Genomic DNA, 17425 nt, shown 5'->3' with positions numbered 1-17425 from the left:
TTTCTTTATGCATCATGAACTTTTAACATGACTATGCTTTTGCATCAGACACTTCTAAATGCAAACATCAAACAAATGTGACTAAAAAAGCAAATAAAAAGTGATGTTTTGCATGTTCAGTAATAAATTGTATATGCATATTTTAGCATATTCTCATTGCATAATAATAATTCTGATCAGAAGGTGTTTATTAACGCACTGACTCCTGCAAGTCAGGACATGTCTCTGTGCATCAGGACGTTTCCCTCCAGATGGTTGGTGACGTCAGGTTGATCACAAAGCTTCAGCGTCACTAATGCTCCATTCAGGACTCTGATGCTTTTGTGCTCCATTGATGTGAACACAGAGAGTCAGTGTGGGAACCTCACATGAGATCTACTCACACTGACCAGCACAAACACACACACATCTGGAGTCCTGAAGTCTCAGACAATGGAGACAATGACGTCTGAATTCCAGCGCACAACTCTAAAGCTTTAGATGCAAATGCAATGGTCTGTGAACATCTAGAGAATTTCATTTTATGGCACTGCAATTTGTTTGGAAATACTTAGAGGACTCTTTATTGTCTTCTAGAGTAAGTGCAACACACATATGGGCAACTAAAACTAAGTGACTATATTTATTCATTCACTTTTAACTTTTTTCATATAATATGTTAGATATAAATAGAGCTCTACAAAAGCTTCTCCACACGTGTTTCCAGTAATGATGAGCGTGTGCTGTTTCAGTGACATTGATGTGAGCATGAGCTCTCTACAGGTCAGCACTTTCCCAGATTCAGCCTCCACCTGCTCCTTTGAGCCCCTGATGGAGGACCATTGAGCATGTGGCGGCCCACATCCCTCATTGTCTGTTTGAGCTCTTCCATTGGCTCCAGACTGTGAGAAACTCCAACAAGCTCAAGCCTCACACATTCATATGGAGATTTGGGAGTATAAATAGAGGAGCTGCAGCCAGTGCAAATCAGACTCACTCTGAACAGAGAGATCTACAGCACAGAGATCCAGACATGACACCTACAATCATCTCAAAGGAGCTTCTCCCTCTCAACAACAAGGTATGTTCATATCCTACTTACAGCAGCATTACTGCAGCAGCTTTCACAGCTCTTCTCAATCACTGCTTTATTCAAAGGCCACTTTTCTAACGTTTCTCTGTCTTCATTTGCAGTTGAGAAAACCATTTGTGGAACAGATCCGCAGAGATCGTATCAATAGCAGCTCAAGTGTCTTCTGGCTCCAGAGTTCCTCAAGCAACAGCCTGATTCCAAGCTGGAGAAAGCAGATATCCTGGAGATGACACTCAACTTCTTGCAGCGCCACGATTCCAGTTCACATGCTGTCAATCAAGGCTTCTCCAGGTGTGTCGGTGAGATTGTGCACTTCCTGTCTAAAGATGAGATGAAGACACAGAGCCAGAGAAGACTACTGAAGCACTTCCAGAAGCTGCAGACATCATGTGAGCAGAACAGGAGGGAAAGTGTCCTGCCAGACCAGAAGACCTTCAGCAAAGAGACGAATGTCAACAAGAGCGCCATCTGGAGGCCTTGGTAGAGCCTTAAAGACGTCTACACTAGACTCAGTGGACTATTACACTTTTAGTTTCTCTTTTTGAGAAAAAGTGTTATGTAAATTTCAATTTGGAAGAGATATTTGCACTGCTAAGTGTTCTGATCATATAATCTTCTATGAAGATTTTTCTTTTAACTATGGCACTGTGTGCTTCTGCAGGTCTAACTGGACTTATTAGTCTAAAAGTGCATGAAAATGCATTTTCATATCATTTTGGTATGCTTTTCACATTTGAAGTGATTAATTATGTGATTGTAAAGTCAAATCAGCTTTGTTTTTGTTTCATGTTGAAACACTTTTAATTTTTTGCACCTGGCGAAAATCATTTATTGATCTTTTAGATCACATTTGTTGTTTTGTGATGATGAAATGATACTTGTACTTGTATGTCACTGTCCTGTATTAGGATGTCTTAATTTTGCTTTATAATAAGTCTTTATATTTCTTTCAAACTTGAGAGATTGTCAAAATTATCTAATCTGAACAACATGTTAGTCATGTTTCATAAATGTGGCCAACATTTGGCCAGTGTCCAATATTTGGAATTAATATTAAGGATTGTTTTCAATCTTATTGACATTTATTTGAAACCCACCTGGACTTGTATTTGTGTTTCTGAGGAAGTAATATGCAGATCTGAAAAGATCATGAATTTGTTTTTCAAGAGGTTATGCCTCATTCTTCGGTCAGTACCATGTACTGTGTTTCTGAATTGCCTTTTGTAAAGGTATTTATTCTTGAACCACTGCGAAAACCTTTTCACTGTGTAAGTGAAATGTTGTTTCCTTCTGTGAAGGAATTCATTTTAAATAATGAGACAAAAGGCCATTGAATGTATTTCAATCAGTCTGTGGCGAAATAAAACAATCAAAAAAAATCAGTGCTTTGGCTGTTCATTTAGAGTACTTCAGACTGTTTTCATTATGCATTAATGATTCCTTGGATTTATCAGGCTTCTCATGATGGCATTCTTGAGTTGTTTTTAATTAAATTAAGAATTAAAATAGGCCCTTTTGTAATAGACATAATTGTTTTTTGCTGAAAATGTACTCACTCTCAGGCCATCCAAGATGTAGATGAGTTTGTTTTGTCATCAGATTTGTAGAAATGCAGCATTGCATCACTTGCTCACCATTGGATCCTTTGTAGTGAATGGGTGCCATCAGAATGAGAGTCCAAACAGCTTGTAAAAACATCACAATAATCCACAAATAATCCACACCACTCCAGTCCATCAATTAACATCTTTGTAAGAAACAAATCCATCATTAGGAAGGTTTTCATTTTAAACTGTTGCTTCCTGCTAAAAAAAAGTCTATAATACATAATATTGCTTTCTTCAATGAAAAAGTTGTCTAGTCTAAATCAGGAGAGAAATCTCCACATATCAAGCACCGTTTACAAGCCAAAACAGTCCAAAACAGCTCTAAACAAATATATTGGTGGATTTTAATGTAAGAAACAACAGGAGATGAGCTTTTACAGTGGAGGAAGTGTTATTATGGATTATGGACTCCTATTTTAGGTAGTGAAGGTTTGAAGTTAAAAACATCTTAATGATGGGTTTATTTCTCACAAACACACAACCAGTGTTGGGGGTAACGCATTATAAGTAATGCAAGTTATGTAATAATATTACTTTTTCCAAGTAACTAGTAAAGTGACGCATTACTGTTTAATTGACAAGAAAATATCTGAGTTCCTTTTTCAAATAAGTAACGCCAGTTACTTCCCCGCTCCATTTATTGATTAAAACCTCTCCTGCCCCCATGTTGAGAGAAATTGTGAGTAAGATGTTTCTTTATTTCGAGAATAAATGTGAACATGCATTATTTCATCTCACTCACTATAAAAACAGATACAGTATTCCTCAAAATGAACAAAAACAGTGAAATTCAGCGCAAACCTGACATAATTAAATATGTTAAATAATACAAATATCCTTTATGTATTTAATCCCATTTTATTTACTGATGTCTTTGCTGCCGACCTTCGATGATCCAATTCATCCATACTAATAAGCAAAAATTAATCAAGCTAACATTTGTTTTCCTTTTTTTATTGCTGAAGAGTTGACATTTTTTCTTCTGTGGTCTACGGTACAGACGTGAATTTACTTTTTGCTAAGCCTCAGGCTTTTGGTGTAAAAAAAGGCTTTTAGATTAGCAAAAAAATTGAACTTTTTATATTAAAAACAAACAAGCAAGCCCTGCCCAGATTTAAAAAGTAACGCAAAAGTAACGTAACGCATTACTTTCCATAAAAAGTAACTAATTAGTTACTTTTTTAGGGAGTAACTCCCTAAAACTTTCCCCAACACTGCACACAGCTTTTCACTTTTCAAGATTTTAACTTATGGTCTGGAGTGGTGTGGTTTACTTGTGGATTATTGTGATGTTTTTAACAGCTGTTTGGACTTTCATTCTGACGGCACCCATTCACTGCAGAGGATATACTGGTGAGAAAGTGATGAAGATACTAACATCTGATGAAGAAACAAACATCTGATGAAGAAATAAACTCAGCTACATCTTGAATTGCATGATTTGATTGTGCAATTTGAGAGATCTTTCTTATGTTTTCCTTTTGTTTTCCCAATTTTCGTAGGCTTAAATGAGTTTGCATTGCAAAAGTTAACATTCTGTCACACTAAACCCCAAATTTAGTTATTCAAGCTCTTTTTTTTCATTTAGATATTTCTTCTCTGTCTACATATTTTTGGACAGGACAAAAAATGACATATTTGGTCTCAGAAAAATTTAATTGTTATTAAACTGACAGACATTTTAAATACACCTTTATTTGGTGATATTTCAATGTGTTTAAAGCTGCAGTCTGACTGGCCATTTAAATTTTTTTAACCTAAATGTTCAAAAATGCTGAGCTTTTAAACCTTTGTTATGCATGAGAACAATGCTGTTTTCTCTCGTTCCAGAGTCACAAAATATTGAGTTTTATTGAGGGTTTTGGGATGCTAATGACACTGAGCTGTGATTCTGGGTACCAGAGCTTTCCCACACTGAACAATAGACATGTGCCTATTCATATGCTAATGAACGCTTGATCCTATAATAAAAATTCCCCCGGGAGGCTGTTGAATGCTTGTCATCTAATACCAGATAAACCCCCATTGACCACAGGTTGACGTATGTGACGTATATGTATATGTGCTCATACAGAGACATTTAAACACTAATGTGGATCTTCAAGTGACACTAATGGAACTGAAGTCAAAAGTTGTTTTTAACTTTGTGTGTTTGCATGATTTTCCCAATGATATTATTATCAGAATAATAAGTTTTGTCACATTTTGCGATCAGTTTAGTTCAGTTTAGTGTACAAATGTAAATTATTTTTCTTAAAAAATAATCAGTATATAAATATTCATTATAGTGAACGTTTTTAATGGTTTTGACTTAAATTGCGCATGAAACATGAAATTTAAAAAAAATAATTAAAAATAATAATAATAAAAACATCTAAATAAAATAATATATATATTCATAAAGTGTTTTAAATAAATATATAAACATAAATAAATACATAAATAAAGGTTTAGTAATAATTAACATATAAAAAAGTTTAAAACTGTGTTTGCGTGTGTGTGTATATAAACAGCAAAGCTTTCAGAATTATTATTATTTTTTTTTTAATTTTTAAATTTTTAAATGTTATTAAATAATAAATTAGTTTAGAACACTGCAAAGAACCACATTCTTCAGAGCTCTTTTTGCAAACCAGCTAATATTGACAAAATGTGTATTTCTGTGTATGTGGATGAAGGTTGGAGAAATAGAGCACCATGATGGAATGATAAAAGTTTCATAGGAGGTCACTGACCTTTAACCCAAGCTCTCTAGTTGAGCTCTATTGTCTCTGAGGGTTTGTTTCTCTCACTCTATTCATTCACTCAATTCAATTACACAACAATAGTTGTCTGTCTAGTGGACGTCACATTCATTATGCATTTCAGTAAAGCTTAAATACGTAAAACAGGGCTGTTTGTTTCAGTATTTATCAAGTATTTAGATAGTATTTGAACACTTAGTCTTATCTAATGCAATGCTATTCAAACACTAAGTATTAATTCAGTGTTTAAACACTTTGAGGTATCTTATATTCTAATTCTAAAATGATTTTATGCTGGGAAAGTGCCAAAATAAATGAAAACACATACAGTAGTAGAGTTGAGCTTTGTTTATTTTTCTTATGTATAGACAATATTTCTCATACACATCACTTTCACTGTTGAAAGTATTTGTTTTGATGTGGCTTCATGAAACTGAAGCTCTGAGCAGAGAAACGCCCTCTGGAGGACATTCATAACATCACAAACGTTAATAAAAGCATTTACAATGATGTAAATACAGTTAACATATACAGCAGTATACAGAGAAAATATTTCTCATACATATTACTTTCACTGTTGAAAGCATTTTTTTATAATACAAGATGCTTCATTAAACTGAAGCTCTAAGAAGATAAACGTGTACACAACACATTATATGAGCAGATTTACAATAATGTAAATACAGTTAACATATACAGCAGTATATAGAGTGTGCATATATAGATGAAGATGATCTATATTTAAACAATGCATTTGAGACTTGTACATTAACCCTCATGGAGGGACTTCACATTCTTTTCAGAATAAGAACAATTCAATTTAATTTGTAGAAAATCCTCATAGAGGACTGTGACATACTGATACAAGTATCATTTCTCAAATCAACAAATATGATCAAAAAGATCTAGAAATGCTTTTTGCCATTTGCAAAAGATGAATGGAGTTTCAAAAAAGAAACAAAAATGAAGCTGACTTTACAGTCACATAATGCATCACCTCAAAGGTGAAAATTATACCCAAAGGATGTGAAAATTGCATTTTAATGCACTTTTAGACTAAAAAGTCTAAAAAATGTGCAAGTTCTATTTCAAACTAAACATAGTTAAAGGACATTTTCTCAAAAAGAGAAAGACTGAATCATTAGTGTTTCCTTCACATCACATGTAGATGTATCTTAAAGTCAATGTTGTCTAATATAGACGTCAGTAAATGTTCCCATCTGGAACTCTTGATAAGAAATCTTCACAGAAGATGGAATCACCAGAGCACTTAGCAGTGCAAACATCTCTTCCAAACTGGAACTCATCAAACACTTCTTCTCAAAAAGAGAAACTAAAAGCGTAATAGTCTAGTGTAGATCATGGCCTCCAGATGGCGCTCTTGTTGACATTCGTCTCTTTGCTGAAGGTCTTCTGGTCTGGCAGGACACTTTCCCTCCTGTTCTGCTCACATGATGTTTGCAGCTTCTGGAAGTGCTTCAGCAGTCTTCTCTGGCTCTGTGTCTTCATCTCATCTTTAGACAGGAAGTGCACAATCTCACCGACACACCTGGAGAAGCCTTGATTGACAGCATGTGAACTGGAATCGTAGCGCTGCAAGAAGTTGCGTGTCATCTCCAGGATATCTGCTTTCTCCAGCTTGGAATCAGGCTGTTGCTTGAGGATCTCTGGAGCCAGAAGACACTTGAGTTGCTATTGATACAATCTCTGCGCATCTGTTCCACAAATGGTTTTCTCAACTGCAAATGAAGACAGAGAAACGTTAGGAAAACTGGCCTTCAATGAATGAGAAGAGCTGTGAAAGCTGCTGCAGTAATGCTGCTGTAAGTAGGATATGAACATACCTTGTTGTTGAGAGGGAGAAGCTCCTTTGAGATGATTGTAGGTGTCATGTCTGGATCTCTGTGCTGTAGATCTCTCTGTTCAGAGTGAGTCTGATTTGCACTGGCTGCAGCTCCTCTATTTATACTCCCAAATCTCCATATGAATGTGTGAGGCTTGAGCTTGTTGGAGTTTCTCACAGTCTGGAGCCAATGGAAGAGCTCAAACAGACAATAAGGGATGTGGGCCGCCACATGCTCAATGATCCTCCATCAGGGGCTCAAAGGAGCAGGTGGAGGCTGAATCTGGGAAAGTGCTGAGAGCTCATGTTCACATCAATGTCACTGAAGCACACGCTCATCATTACTGGAAACACGTGGAGTCAGTGAGCACACATACATCAATGATATCAAAGTCATGGCATTCTTACGCATGTGATCTGAATTACTTTGTACTTTACCAAGTCAAGTTGTTACAGTATTATTTGGATACATGTGGATTTATTTATGTGTTTATGCATGAAGATCAACATTGCAAGTCAGATATTTAGTGTCATAATTTCTGATATTCATCATTATCATTGCTGCAGTGACATCACACACACATGATGGACTCCAGATGAAGCAGATGTGTGTGTGTTTGTGCTGGTCAGTGTGAGTAGATCTCATGTGAGGTTCCCACACTGACTCTCTGTGTTCACATCAATGAAACACAAAAGCATCAGAGTCCTGAATGGAGCATTAGTGACGCTGAAGACTCTGAGATCAACCTGACGTCACCAACCATCTGGAGCGAAACGTCCTGATGCACAGCAATAGTCCTGAATTGCAGGAGTCAGTGTGTTATCAAACACTTTCTTATCAGAATTATTCTCATGCAATGAGAATATGCTAAAATATGCATATACAATTTATTACTGAATATGCAAAACATCACTTTTTGTTTGCTTTTTTAGTCACATTTGTTTGATGTTTTCATTTAAAAGTGTCTGATGCAAAAGTGTAGGCTTTTTAAAAGTTCTTCATGATGCATGAAGGCAAAATAAAGCGTGATAGTGCAGGAATTCGACATCATCAGTGACATCATCAGAGCTGGTCAAGCTCACGAATGTGTGCAAATATCCATAAGTGTGTCGACTCCCTTGTGTGTTTGTCAAATGTTGAGCTTGTGTTGGGGTTTAGATGCTAATGACACTAGAACTGTGACTCTTCTCTCCAGAGTTTCCCACACACACAACAATAGAAGTGTGTCTATTCACATGATAATGAGGTTTAATGCAGGACAGATTCCCTACAAGCTTTCTCACGCCTCTGACGCTGAACATTTATTGAAATAAACATACATTTTTACATTAATCTGAAGACTAATTTCTTAAGATAAAACATTTGCTTCAGTTAATTTCATTCTGGACCTATAATATCAGTCAATAAAGATATATTTTATATAGTATAAGTTATATTTCTGTGAGTCTATTTCTCACTTTATTCATTGACCTCATTTACACTACAATACACACGTGCGTCTCACTGGTGCTTTAACATTAGCAGACCAACCACTACACTTGATGAGAACAATGATCTTCAATTCTCATGAGAAATCGACTTATTTTCAAACCAGACGTATGAACACACAAAAATAAATTATTTGAGTACAAGATAAACACTTTCAGCTACTTGCCAAATATAAAAACACATGGATAAGAAATACTGATTCAAAACAATATTTCTGTAATATTGGTTAAGTCCCCTGAGATCATTTTCACTACAATTAATCTGACAGTTACAATGCAAATATTATGATTGTGGGTTAGATATTGTAAGACAACACATTCAAACAGACATTTAAATCACTCAATTAATGTGAATTAAATTATCAAAAAATTAAGAAATCCACATAGATATAATCTGCACATATAAATTAAAGTATGGTCATTTTTATTTAGACAAGAATAGCCTAATATTTAATTATACTGTAGACTTAATTTCGCCTGAATTTGATGACAATGCGTTGTTTCCTAAATACACGCAACTCTCACTTAGTAGGCAGCAGTGATCACTGCATAGGGACCAATTGAATTAGGACGCAGCTTTAGGAAATATCAGGCCGCTGGATGGCGCTATATTGACCAAACAGAGTCAAGTATATTTCAGGAACTATTCTAAGAATTACAAATAATATTTCATTCAGATCTTATAAGAATTTACTTTTTAATAATAGTAATAACAACAACAATAATAATAATTAATGTTTTGTTGTTTATATTTCAAAGATACACTATAACTTGTTCAAAAGTTGTAGTTTCCGTCTTTATCTGAGTAAATATGAGCATTAATCTAAAATGTCAGTGTCGCCAAACTTTTGTAACGTACGTTATTTTAAAACGACTGTTTTCCAGTCAGAACAACAGCTGTATATAAGCTGCTTACCTGCTCATGAGACGTATTTCTCGGATATCAGTCTTTCTTTCGTTATTGGAGAGTTTTGGTGTCGCTAATAACATTCGCACTGATAATGTGATCATCCATAAACATGAGCACAGCACGCAGCTCAAGATATCGGATTCATCCGCGCAGCCGAAGCACAACTCACATAATGACCAAAACAATGTTCCTCCGCCAGTAATGTGTAGATTATGCAAAAGTTACATACTGCTTTAAATTAAATTATGTCCGTTTTTGTCTGCATATACATAAAGAAAAAATGGCAAAATGTAGAGACAGAAATAAGGTCAACTTGTTTTATTTTCATGAATATTTGTGTTGTCATTAAGGAAATGACATCATTGAGTGATAATATATCACAACATGTGTTTGGAGAATCTCCAAGATACAATTGTGCTCTCAATAGAGCAGAGTTTAAACATCGTAACAGTCTTTTCAAAAGACACAACAACATATTCAACACAAAACTGAAACACTGTTTATAATTAAACATTTCTCAGAATGAGAATAATGATAATTTAGAAGTGTCACACAGTGACTAAAACATCAGGCACAATATCAAGGTGACAGAACTTTAACAATCACAGAACTTTTCAAAGAATGAAAAATATTTCTGAGACATTAAATAAAAATAGTAACATTTGCTTTTATAAAAGCAAATTCAGATTAAAAATGTTAATCAAAACGAATCAAGATTTAAGAAATAAATCACAGGTTCATTCATAGAAAGTCTTCACTGAAGACGAAAATTAGTATTTAACAATACATTAAAGAATTTCCCAAAAACAGGAAAATCATATTTTGTTTATATGCTGTATGTAGACCAATTATTGTATAAATATCAGCATAAGAGACTTTCAGAGAAAGCTAGTAGATAAATTTAGTCTGTCAGTCCTGGAACAGGACAACAATAAAAGTAAAGAAAGTGATTCCTTCACATCACATGAAGAATGTAAATGTCCATTTTGTCTAATATAGATGTCAGTATATGTTCCCATCAGAGAAAAAGATAAAACATCTCAGAGGAAATCAAATATGAGCCCAATCTGAGCCTCTTCATACAAACAGCACAGAATTATAACATTTCATATAATATGTGCTGCGTAAACTGACTCTATCAGCTCTTAGAACAAAGCTTGAGACTGTCAGATTACAAATGTCCTTTAAAATAAAGAAAGTCTTTCCTTCACATCAAATGAAGATTGCAACTTAAAGTCAATGTTGTCTAATATAGACATCAGTAAATGTTCACATCTGGAACTCTTGACATGAAATCTTCACAGAAGATCGAATCATCAGAGCACTTAGCAGTGCAAACATCTCTTCCAAACTGGAACTCATCAAACACTGTTCCTCAAAAAGAGAAACTGAAAGCATAATAGTCCACTGAGTCTAGTGTAGACATTTGTCTGAGTTTTTAAGGCTCTACCAAGGCCTCCAGATGGCACTCTTGTTGACATTCGTCTCTTTGCTGAAGGTCTTCTGGTCTAGCAGGACACTTTCTTTCATGTTCTGCTCACATGATGTCTGCAGCTTCTGGAAGTGCTTCAGTAGTCTTCTCTGGCTCTGTGTCTTCATCTCATCTTTAGACAGGAAGTGCACAATCTCACCGACACACCTGGAGAAGCCTTGATTGACAGCATGTGAACTGGAATCGTGGCGCTGCAAGAAGTTGAGTGTCATCTCCAGGATATCTGCTTTCTCCAGCTTGGAATCAGGCTGTTGCTTGAGGATCTCTGGAGCCAGAAGACACTTGAGCTGCTATTTCTGCATTTCTGTTCCACAAATGGTTTTCTCAACTGCAAATGAAGACAGAGAAACGTTAGAAAAGTGGCCTTTGAATAAAGCAGTGATTGAGAAGAGCTGTGAAAGCTGCTGCAGTAATGCTGCTGTAAGTAGGATATGAACATACCTTGTTGTTGAGAGGGAGAAGCTCCTTTGAGATGATTGTAGGTGTCATGTCTGGATCTCTGTGCTGTAGATCTCTCTGTTCAGAGTGAGTCTGATTTGCACTGGCTGCAGCTCCTCTATTTATACTCCCAAATCTCCATATGAATGTGTGAGGCTTGAGCTTGTTGGAGTTTCTCACAGTCTGGAGCCAATGGAAGAGCTCAAACAGACAATGAGGGATGTGGGCCGCCACATGCTCAATGGTCCTCCATCAGGGGCTCAAAGGAGCAGGTGGAGGCTGAATCTGGGAAAGTGCTGAGAGCTCATGTTCACATCAATGTCACTGAAGCACACGCTCATCATTACTGGAAACACGTGGAGTCAGTGAGCACACATACATCAATGATATCAAAGTCATGGCATTCTTACGCATGTGATCTGAATTACTCTGTACTTTACCAAGTCAAGTTGTTACAGTATTATTTGGATAAATGTGGATTTATTTATGTGTTTATGCATGAAGATCAACATTGCAAGTCAGATATTTAGTGTCATAATTTCTGATATCCATCATTATCATTGCTGCAGTGACGTCACACACACATGATGGACTCCAGATGAAGCAGATGTGTGTGTGTTTGTGCTGGTCAGTGTGAGTAGATCTCATGTGAGGTTCCCACACTGACTCTCTGTGTTCACATCAATGGAGCACAAAAGCATCAGAGTCCTGAATGGAGCATTAGTGACGCTGAAGACTCTGAGATCAACCTGACGTCACCAACCATCTGGAGGGAAACATCCTGATGCACAGAGACATGTCCTGACTTGCAGGAGTCAGTGCGTTAATAAACACCTTCTGATCACAATTATTATTATGCAATGAGAATATGCTAAAATATGCATATACAATTTATTACTGAACATGCAAAACATGACTTCATATTTGTTTTTTTTAGCAGCAAATAAGATTTTAGTCACATTTGTTTGATGTTTTCATTTAAACGTGTCTGATGCAAAAGTGTAGGCTTTTTAAAAGTTCTTCATGATGCATAAAGAAAAATAAAGCGTGATAGTGCAGGAATTCGACATCATCAGTGACATCATCAGAGCAGCTGGTCAAGCTCATGCATGTGTGCAAATATCCATAAGTGTGTCGACTCCCTTGTGTGTTTGTCAAATGTTGAGCTTGTGTTGGGGTTTAGATGCTAATGACACTAGAACTGTGACTCTTCTCTCCAGAGTTTCCCAAACACACAAAAGTAGAAGTGTGTCTATTCACATGATAATGAGGTTTAATGCAGGACAGTTTCCCTACAAGATTTCTCACGCCTCTGACGCTGAACATTTATTGAAATAAACATACATTATTACATTAATCTGAAGACTAATTTCTTAAGATAAAACATTTGCTTTCATTTCATTTTGGACCTATAATATCAATTAAAGAAGTTGAAATAGTAAAGTATTTTAGTAAAGAGTCTATTCCACACATTATTCATTGACCTCATTTACACTACAATACACACGTGTCTCTCACTGGTGCTTTAACATTAGCAGACCAACCACTACACTTGATGAGAACAATGATCTTCAATTCTCATGAGAAATCGACTTATTTATTTTCAAACCAGATGTATGAACACACAAAAATATAATTTTAAGTTCAAGATAAACTTCTCACCAAATATAAAAACACAATTGCATTGTATTAGTACTGACAGTGTTGTGTGTGCATGGCTGAAGATGTGAGAAGCATAGGAACAGACAAACTGAATCAACTGAGTGAGTCATTTACGCTGGAACCGCTCAGATTGATTCAAACACGTGACTTTGATCATTCAGTTCTAGTGATTCACTAGCAAAAACCAGAACAAAAGATCCATACATTTTAAAATTTTGACATATCTTATAATGATTTTAAATAGCACCTATAGTGATGGAGGAAGCAGAGCTTTTCGAAACCCTGACAATTGCGTCGCAAATAATATCAAATAATATATCTTTTGATATGGTGTGGAACTTTGGAACAGGTTCGCGAAATATTTGATTCAAATCGGAACTTCGGAGCGTGGATTGCGAAACTTTTCATTCAGATCAAGACTGTTTTTAAGATCGGGACAGTTATTTTCTGATTTATTGTTTTTCTCATTAAACAGTAAAAAACATCAAACGATTAAAACTGTACAGTTATAAAATCAAAACGAACAAAAAAGTATACACAAATACAAACCCTATTTTTTCCTGTATAACCATAGTTTTACTACAAATAGGCCTACTACGGTTAAACCATGGTTAGTGTAGCAAAACAGTAACCAATTTTTGTTTAGTTTTACTTTTAAATAAAACCATGTTTAACTTAATAAGGAATGTGTTTGCAGGTTAACAAAATAATATATTTACACCTTAAGAGGTCACATATGAGGAATACAGAGATGCAGTTTTCACTGCTTTAGGATTAACAGAACTTCGTATAGTTTCAAGTACTTGTCTAGATCAACTCTAAATAAAAAGAAAGATTTAAAGCCAGACTGTTTTTTAAATATGTGAAATTTAGCAGGAAACACAAATTGATTAAGTTCCTATATTCTCTTCTGAGTAGTCAAACAATCCAAAGAAAACATCTTTAAAACAGAAAGAAAAGTCACTTACGAAATAAGATTAGATGAACAAAATGACTCTGTGTGGGTACATTGCCAAACAAGTGGATGAATCTTCCTCAGAAGAGTGACAAAAACAAATAAATGCAGAGACAGAAATAAGGTCAACTTGTTTTATTTTCAGGAATAATTGTTTTGTCATTGAGGAAATGACATCATTGAGTGATAATATATCACAACATGTGCTTGGAGAATCTCCAAGATACAACTGTGCTCTCAATAGAGCAGAGTTTAAACATCGTAACAGTCTTTTCAAAAGACACAACAACATATTCAACACAAAACTGAAACACTGTTTATAATTAAACATTTCTCAGAATGAGAATAATGATCATTTAGAAGTGTCACACAGTGACTAAAACATCAGGCACAATATCAACGTGACAGAACTTTAACAATCACAGAACTTTTCAAAGAATGAAAAATATTTCTGAGACATTAAATAAAAATAGTAACATTTGCTTTTATAAAAGCAAGTTCAGATTAAAAATGTTAATCAAAACGAATTAAGATTTAAGAAATAAATCACAGGTTCATTCATAGAAAGTCTTCACTGAAGACGAAAATTTGTATTTAACAATACATTAAAGAATTTCCCAAAAACAGGAAAATCATATTTTGTTTATATGCTGTATGTAGACCAATTATTGTATAAATATCAGCATAAGAGACTTTCAGAGAAAGTTAGTAGATAAATTTAGTCTGTCAGTCCTGAAACAGGACAATAATAAAAGTAAAGAAAGTGATTCCTTCACATCACATGAAGAATGTAAATGTCCATTTTGTCTAATATAGACGTCAGTATATGTTCCCATCAGAGAAAAAGAAAAAACATCTTAGAGGAAATCAAATATGAGCCCAATCTGAGCCTCTTCATACAAACAGCACAGAATTATAACATTTCATAAAACGTGCTGCGTAAACTGACTCTATCAGCTCTTAGAACAAAGCTTGAGACTGTCAGATTACAAATGTCCTTTAAAATAAAGAAAGTCTTTCCTTCACATCAAATGAAGATTGCAACTTAAAGTCAATGTTGTCTAATATAGACATCAGTAAATGTTCCCATCTGGAACTCTTGACATGAAATCTTCACAGAAGATCGAATCATCAGAGCACTTAGCAGTGCAAATATCTCTTCCAAACTGGAACTCAAACACTTTTCCTCAAAAAGAGAAACTGAAAGCATAATAGTCCACTGAGTCTAGTGTAGACATTTGTCTGAGTTTTTAAGGCTCTACCAAGGCCTCCAGATGGCACTCTTGTTGACATTCGTCTCTTTGCTGAAGGTCTTCTGTTCTGGCAGGACACTTTCTTTCATGTTCTGCTCACATGATGTCTGCAGCTTCTGGAAGCGCTTCAGTAGTCTTCTCTGGCTCTGTGTCTTCATCTCATCTTTAGACAGGAAGTGCACAATCTCACCGACACACCTGGAGAAGCCTTGATTGACAGCATGTGAACTGGAATCGTGGCGCTGCAAGAAGTTGAGTGTCATCTCCAGGATATCTGCTTTCTCCAGCTTGGAATCAGGCTGTTGCTTGAGGATCTCTGGAGCCAGAAGACACTTGAGCTGCTATTTCTGCATTTCTGTTCCACAAATGGTTTTCTCAACTGCAAATGAAGACAGAGAAACGTTAGAAAAGTGGCCTTTGAATAAACCAGTGATTGAGAAGAGCTGTGAAAGCTGCTGCAGTAATGCTGCTGTAAGTAGGATATGAACATACCTTGTTGTTGAGAGGGAGAAGCTCCTTTGAGATGATTGTAGGTGTCATGTCTGGATCTCTGTGCTGTAGATCTCTCTGTTCAGAGTGAGTCTGATTTGCACTGGCTGCAGCTCCTCTATTTATACTCCCAAATCTCCATATGAATGTGTGAGGCTTGAGCTTGTTGGAGTTTCTCACAGTCTGGAGCCAATGGAAGAGCTCAAACAGACAATGAGGGATGTGGGCCGCCACATGCTCAATGATCCTCCATCAGGGGCTCAAAGGAGCAGGTGGAGGCTGAATCTGGGAAAGTGCTGAGAGCTCATGTTCACATCAATGTCACTGAAGCACACGCTCATCATTACTGGAAACACGTGGAGTCAGTGAGCACACATACATCAATGATATCAAAGTCATGGCATTCTTACGCATGTGATCTGAATTACTCTGTACTTTACCAAGTCAAGTTGTTACAGTATTATTTGGATAAATGTGGATTTATTTATGTGTTTATGCATGAAGATCAACATTGCAAGTCAGATATTTAGTGTCATAATTTCTGATATCCATCATTATCATTGCTGCAGTGACGTCACACACACATGATGGACTCCAGATGAAGCAGATGTGTGTGTGTTTGTGCTGGTCAGTGTGAGTAGATCTCATGTGAGGTTCCCACACTGACTCTCTGTGTTCACATCAATGGAGCACAAAAGCATCAGAGTCCTGAATGGAGCATTAGTGACGCTGAAGACTCTGAGATCAACCTGACGTCACCAACCATCTGGAGGGAAACATCCTGATGCACAGAGACATGTCCTGACTTGCAGGAGTCAGTGCGTTAATAAACACCTTCTGATCACAATTATTATTATGCAATGAGAATATGCTAAAATATGCATATACAATTTATTACTGAACATGCAAAACATGACTTCATATTTGTTTTTTTTAGCAGCAAATAAGATTTTAGTCACATTTGTTTGATGTTTTCATTTAAACGTGTCTGATGCAAAAGTGTAGGCTTTTTAAAAGTTCTTCATGATGCATAAAGAAAAATAAAGCGTGATAGTGCAGGAATTCGACATCATCAGTGACATCATCAGAGCAGCTGGTCAAGCTCATGCATGTGTGCAAATATCCATAAGTGTGTCGACTCCCTTGTGTGTTTGTCAAATGTTGAGCTTGTGTTGGGGTTTAGATGCTAATGACACTAGAACTGTGACTCTTCTCTCCAGAGTTTCCCAAACACACAAAAGTAGAAGTGTGTCTATTCACATGATAATGAGGTTTAATGCAGGACAGTTTCCCTACAAGATTTCTCACGCCTCTGACGCTGAACATTTATTGAAATAAACATACATTATTACATTAATCTGAAGACTAATTTCTTAAGATAAAACATTTGCTTTCATTTCATTTTGGACCTATAATATCAATTAAAGAAGTTGAAATAGTAAAGTATTTTAGTAAAGAGTCTATTCCACACA

At 35.9% G+C, this 17425-nt stretch overlaps 4 pseudogenes; 1 reads left to right on the top strand and 3 right to left on the bottom strand.

Moving 5' to 3' along the window:
- Positions 1–840: 840 nt before the first annotated feature.
- LOC141294073 (transcription factor HES-5-like) lies at positions 841–2433 on the top strand (annotated as a pseudogene).
- A 3628-nt stretch (positions 2434–6061) lies between these two features.
- Positions 6062–7678, bottom strand: LOC141294317 (transcription factor HES-5-like; annotated as a pseudogene).
- Positions 7679–11110: 3432 nt separating this feature from the next.
- Positions 11111–12008, bottom strand: LOC141294316 (transcription factor HES-5-like; annotated as a pseudogene).
- Positions 12009–15161: 3153 nt separating this feature from the next.
- LOC141294315 (transcription factor HES-5-like) lies at positions 15162–16367 on the bottom strand (annotated as a pseudogene).
- Between the last annotated feature and the right edge of the window lie 1058 nt (positions 16368–17425).

The sequence above is a fragment of the Garra rufa genome, chromosome 20, assembly GCF_049309525.1.
Source record: "Garra rufa chromosome 20, GarRuf1.0, whole genome shotgun sequence".
Classification (NCBI taxonomy): Eukaryota; Metazoa; Chordata; class Actinopteri; order Cypriniformes; family Cyprinidae; genus Garra; species Garra rufa.
Note: the sequence above shows the minus strand (reverse complement) of the source record. Positions and strands in the feature narration are given on the sequence as shown.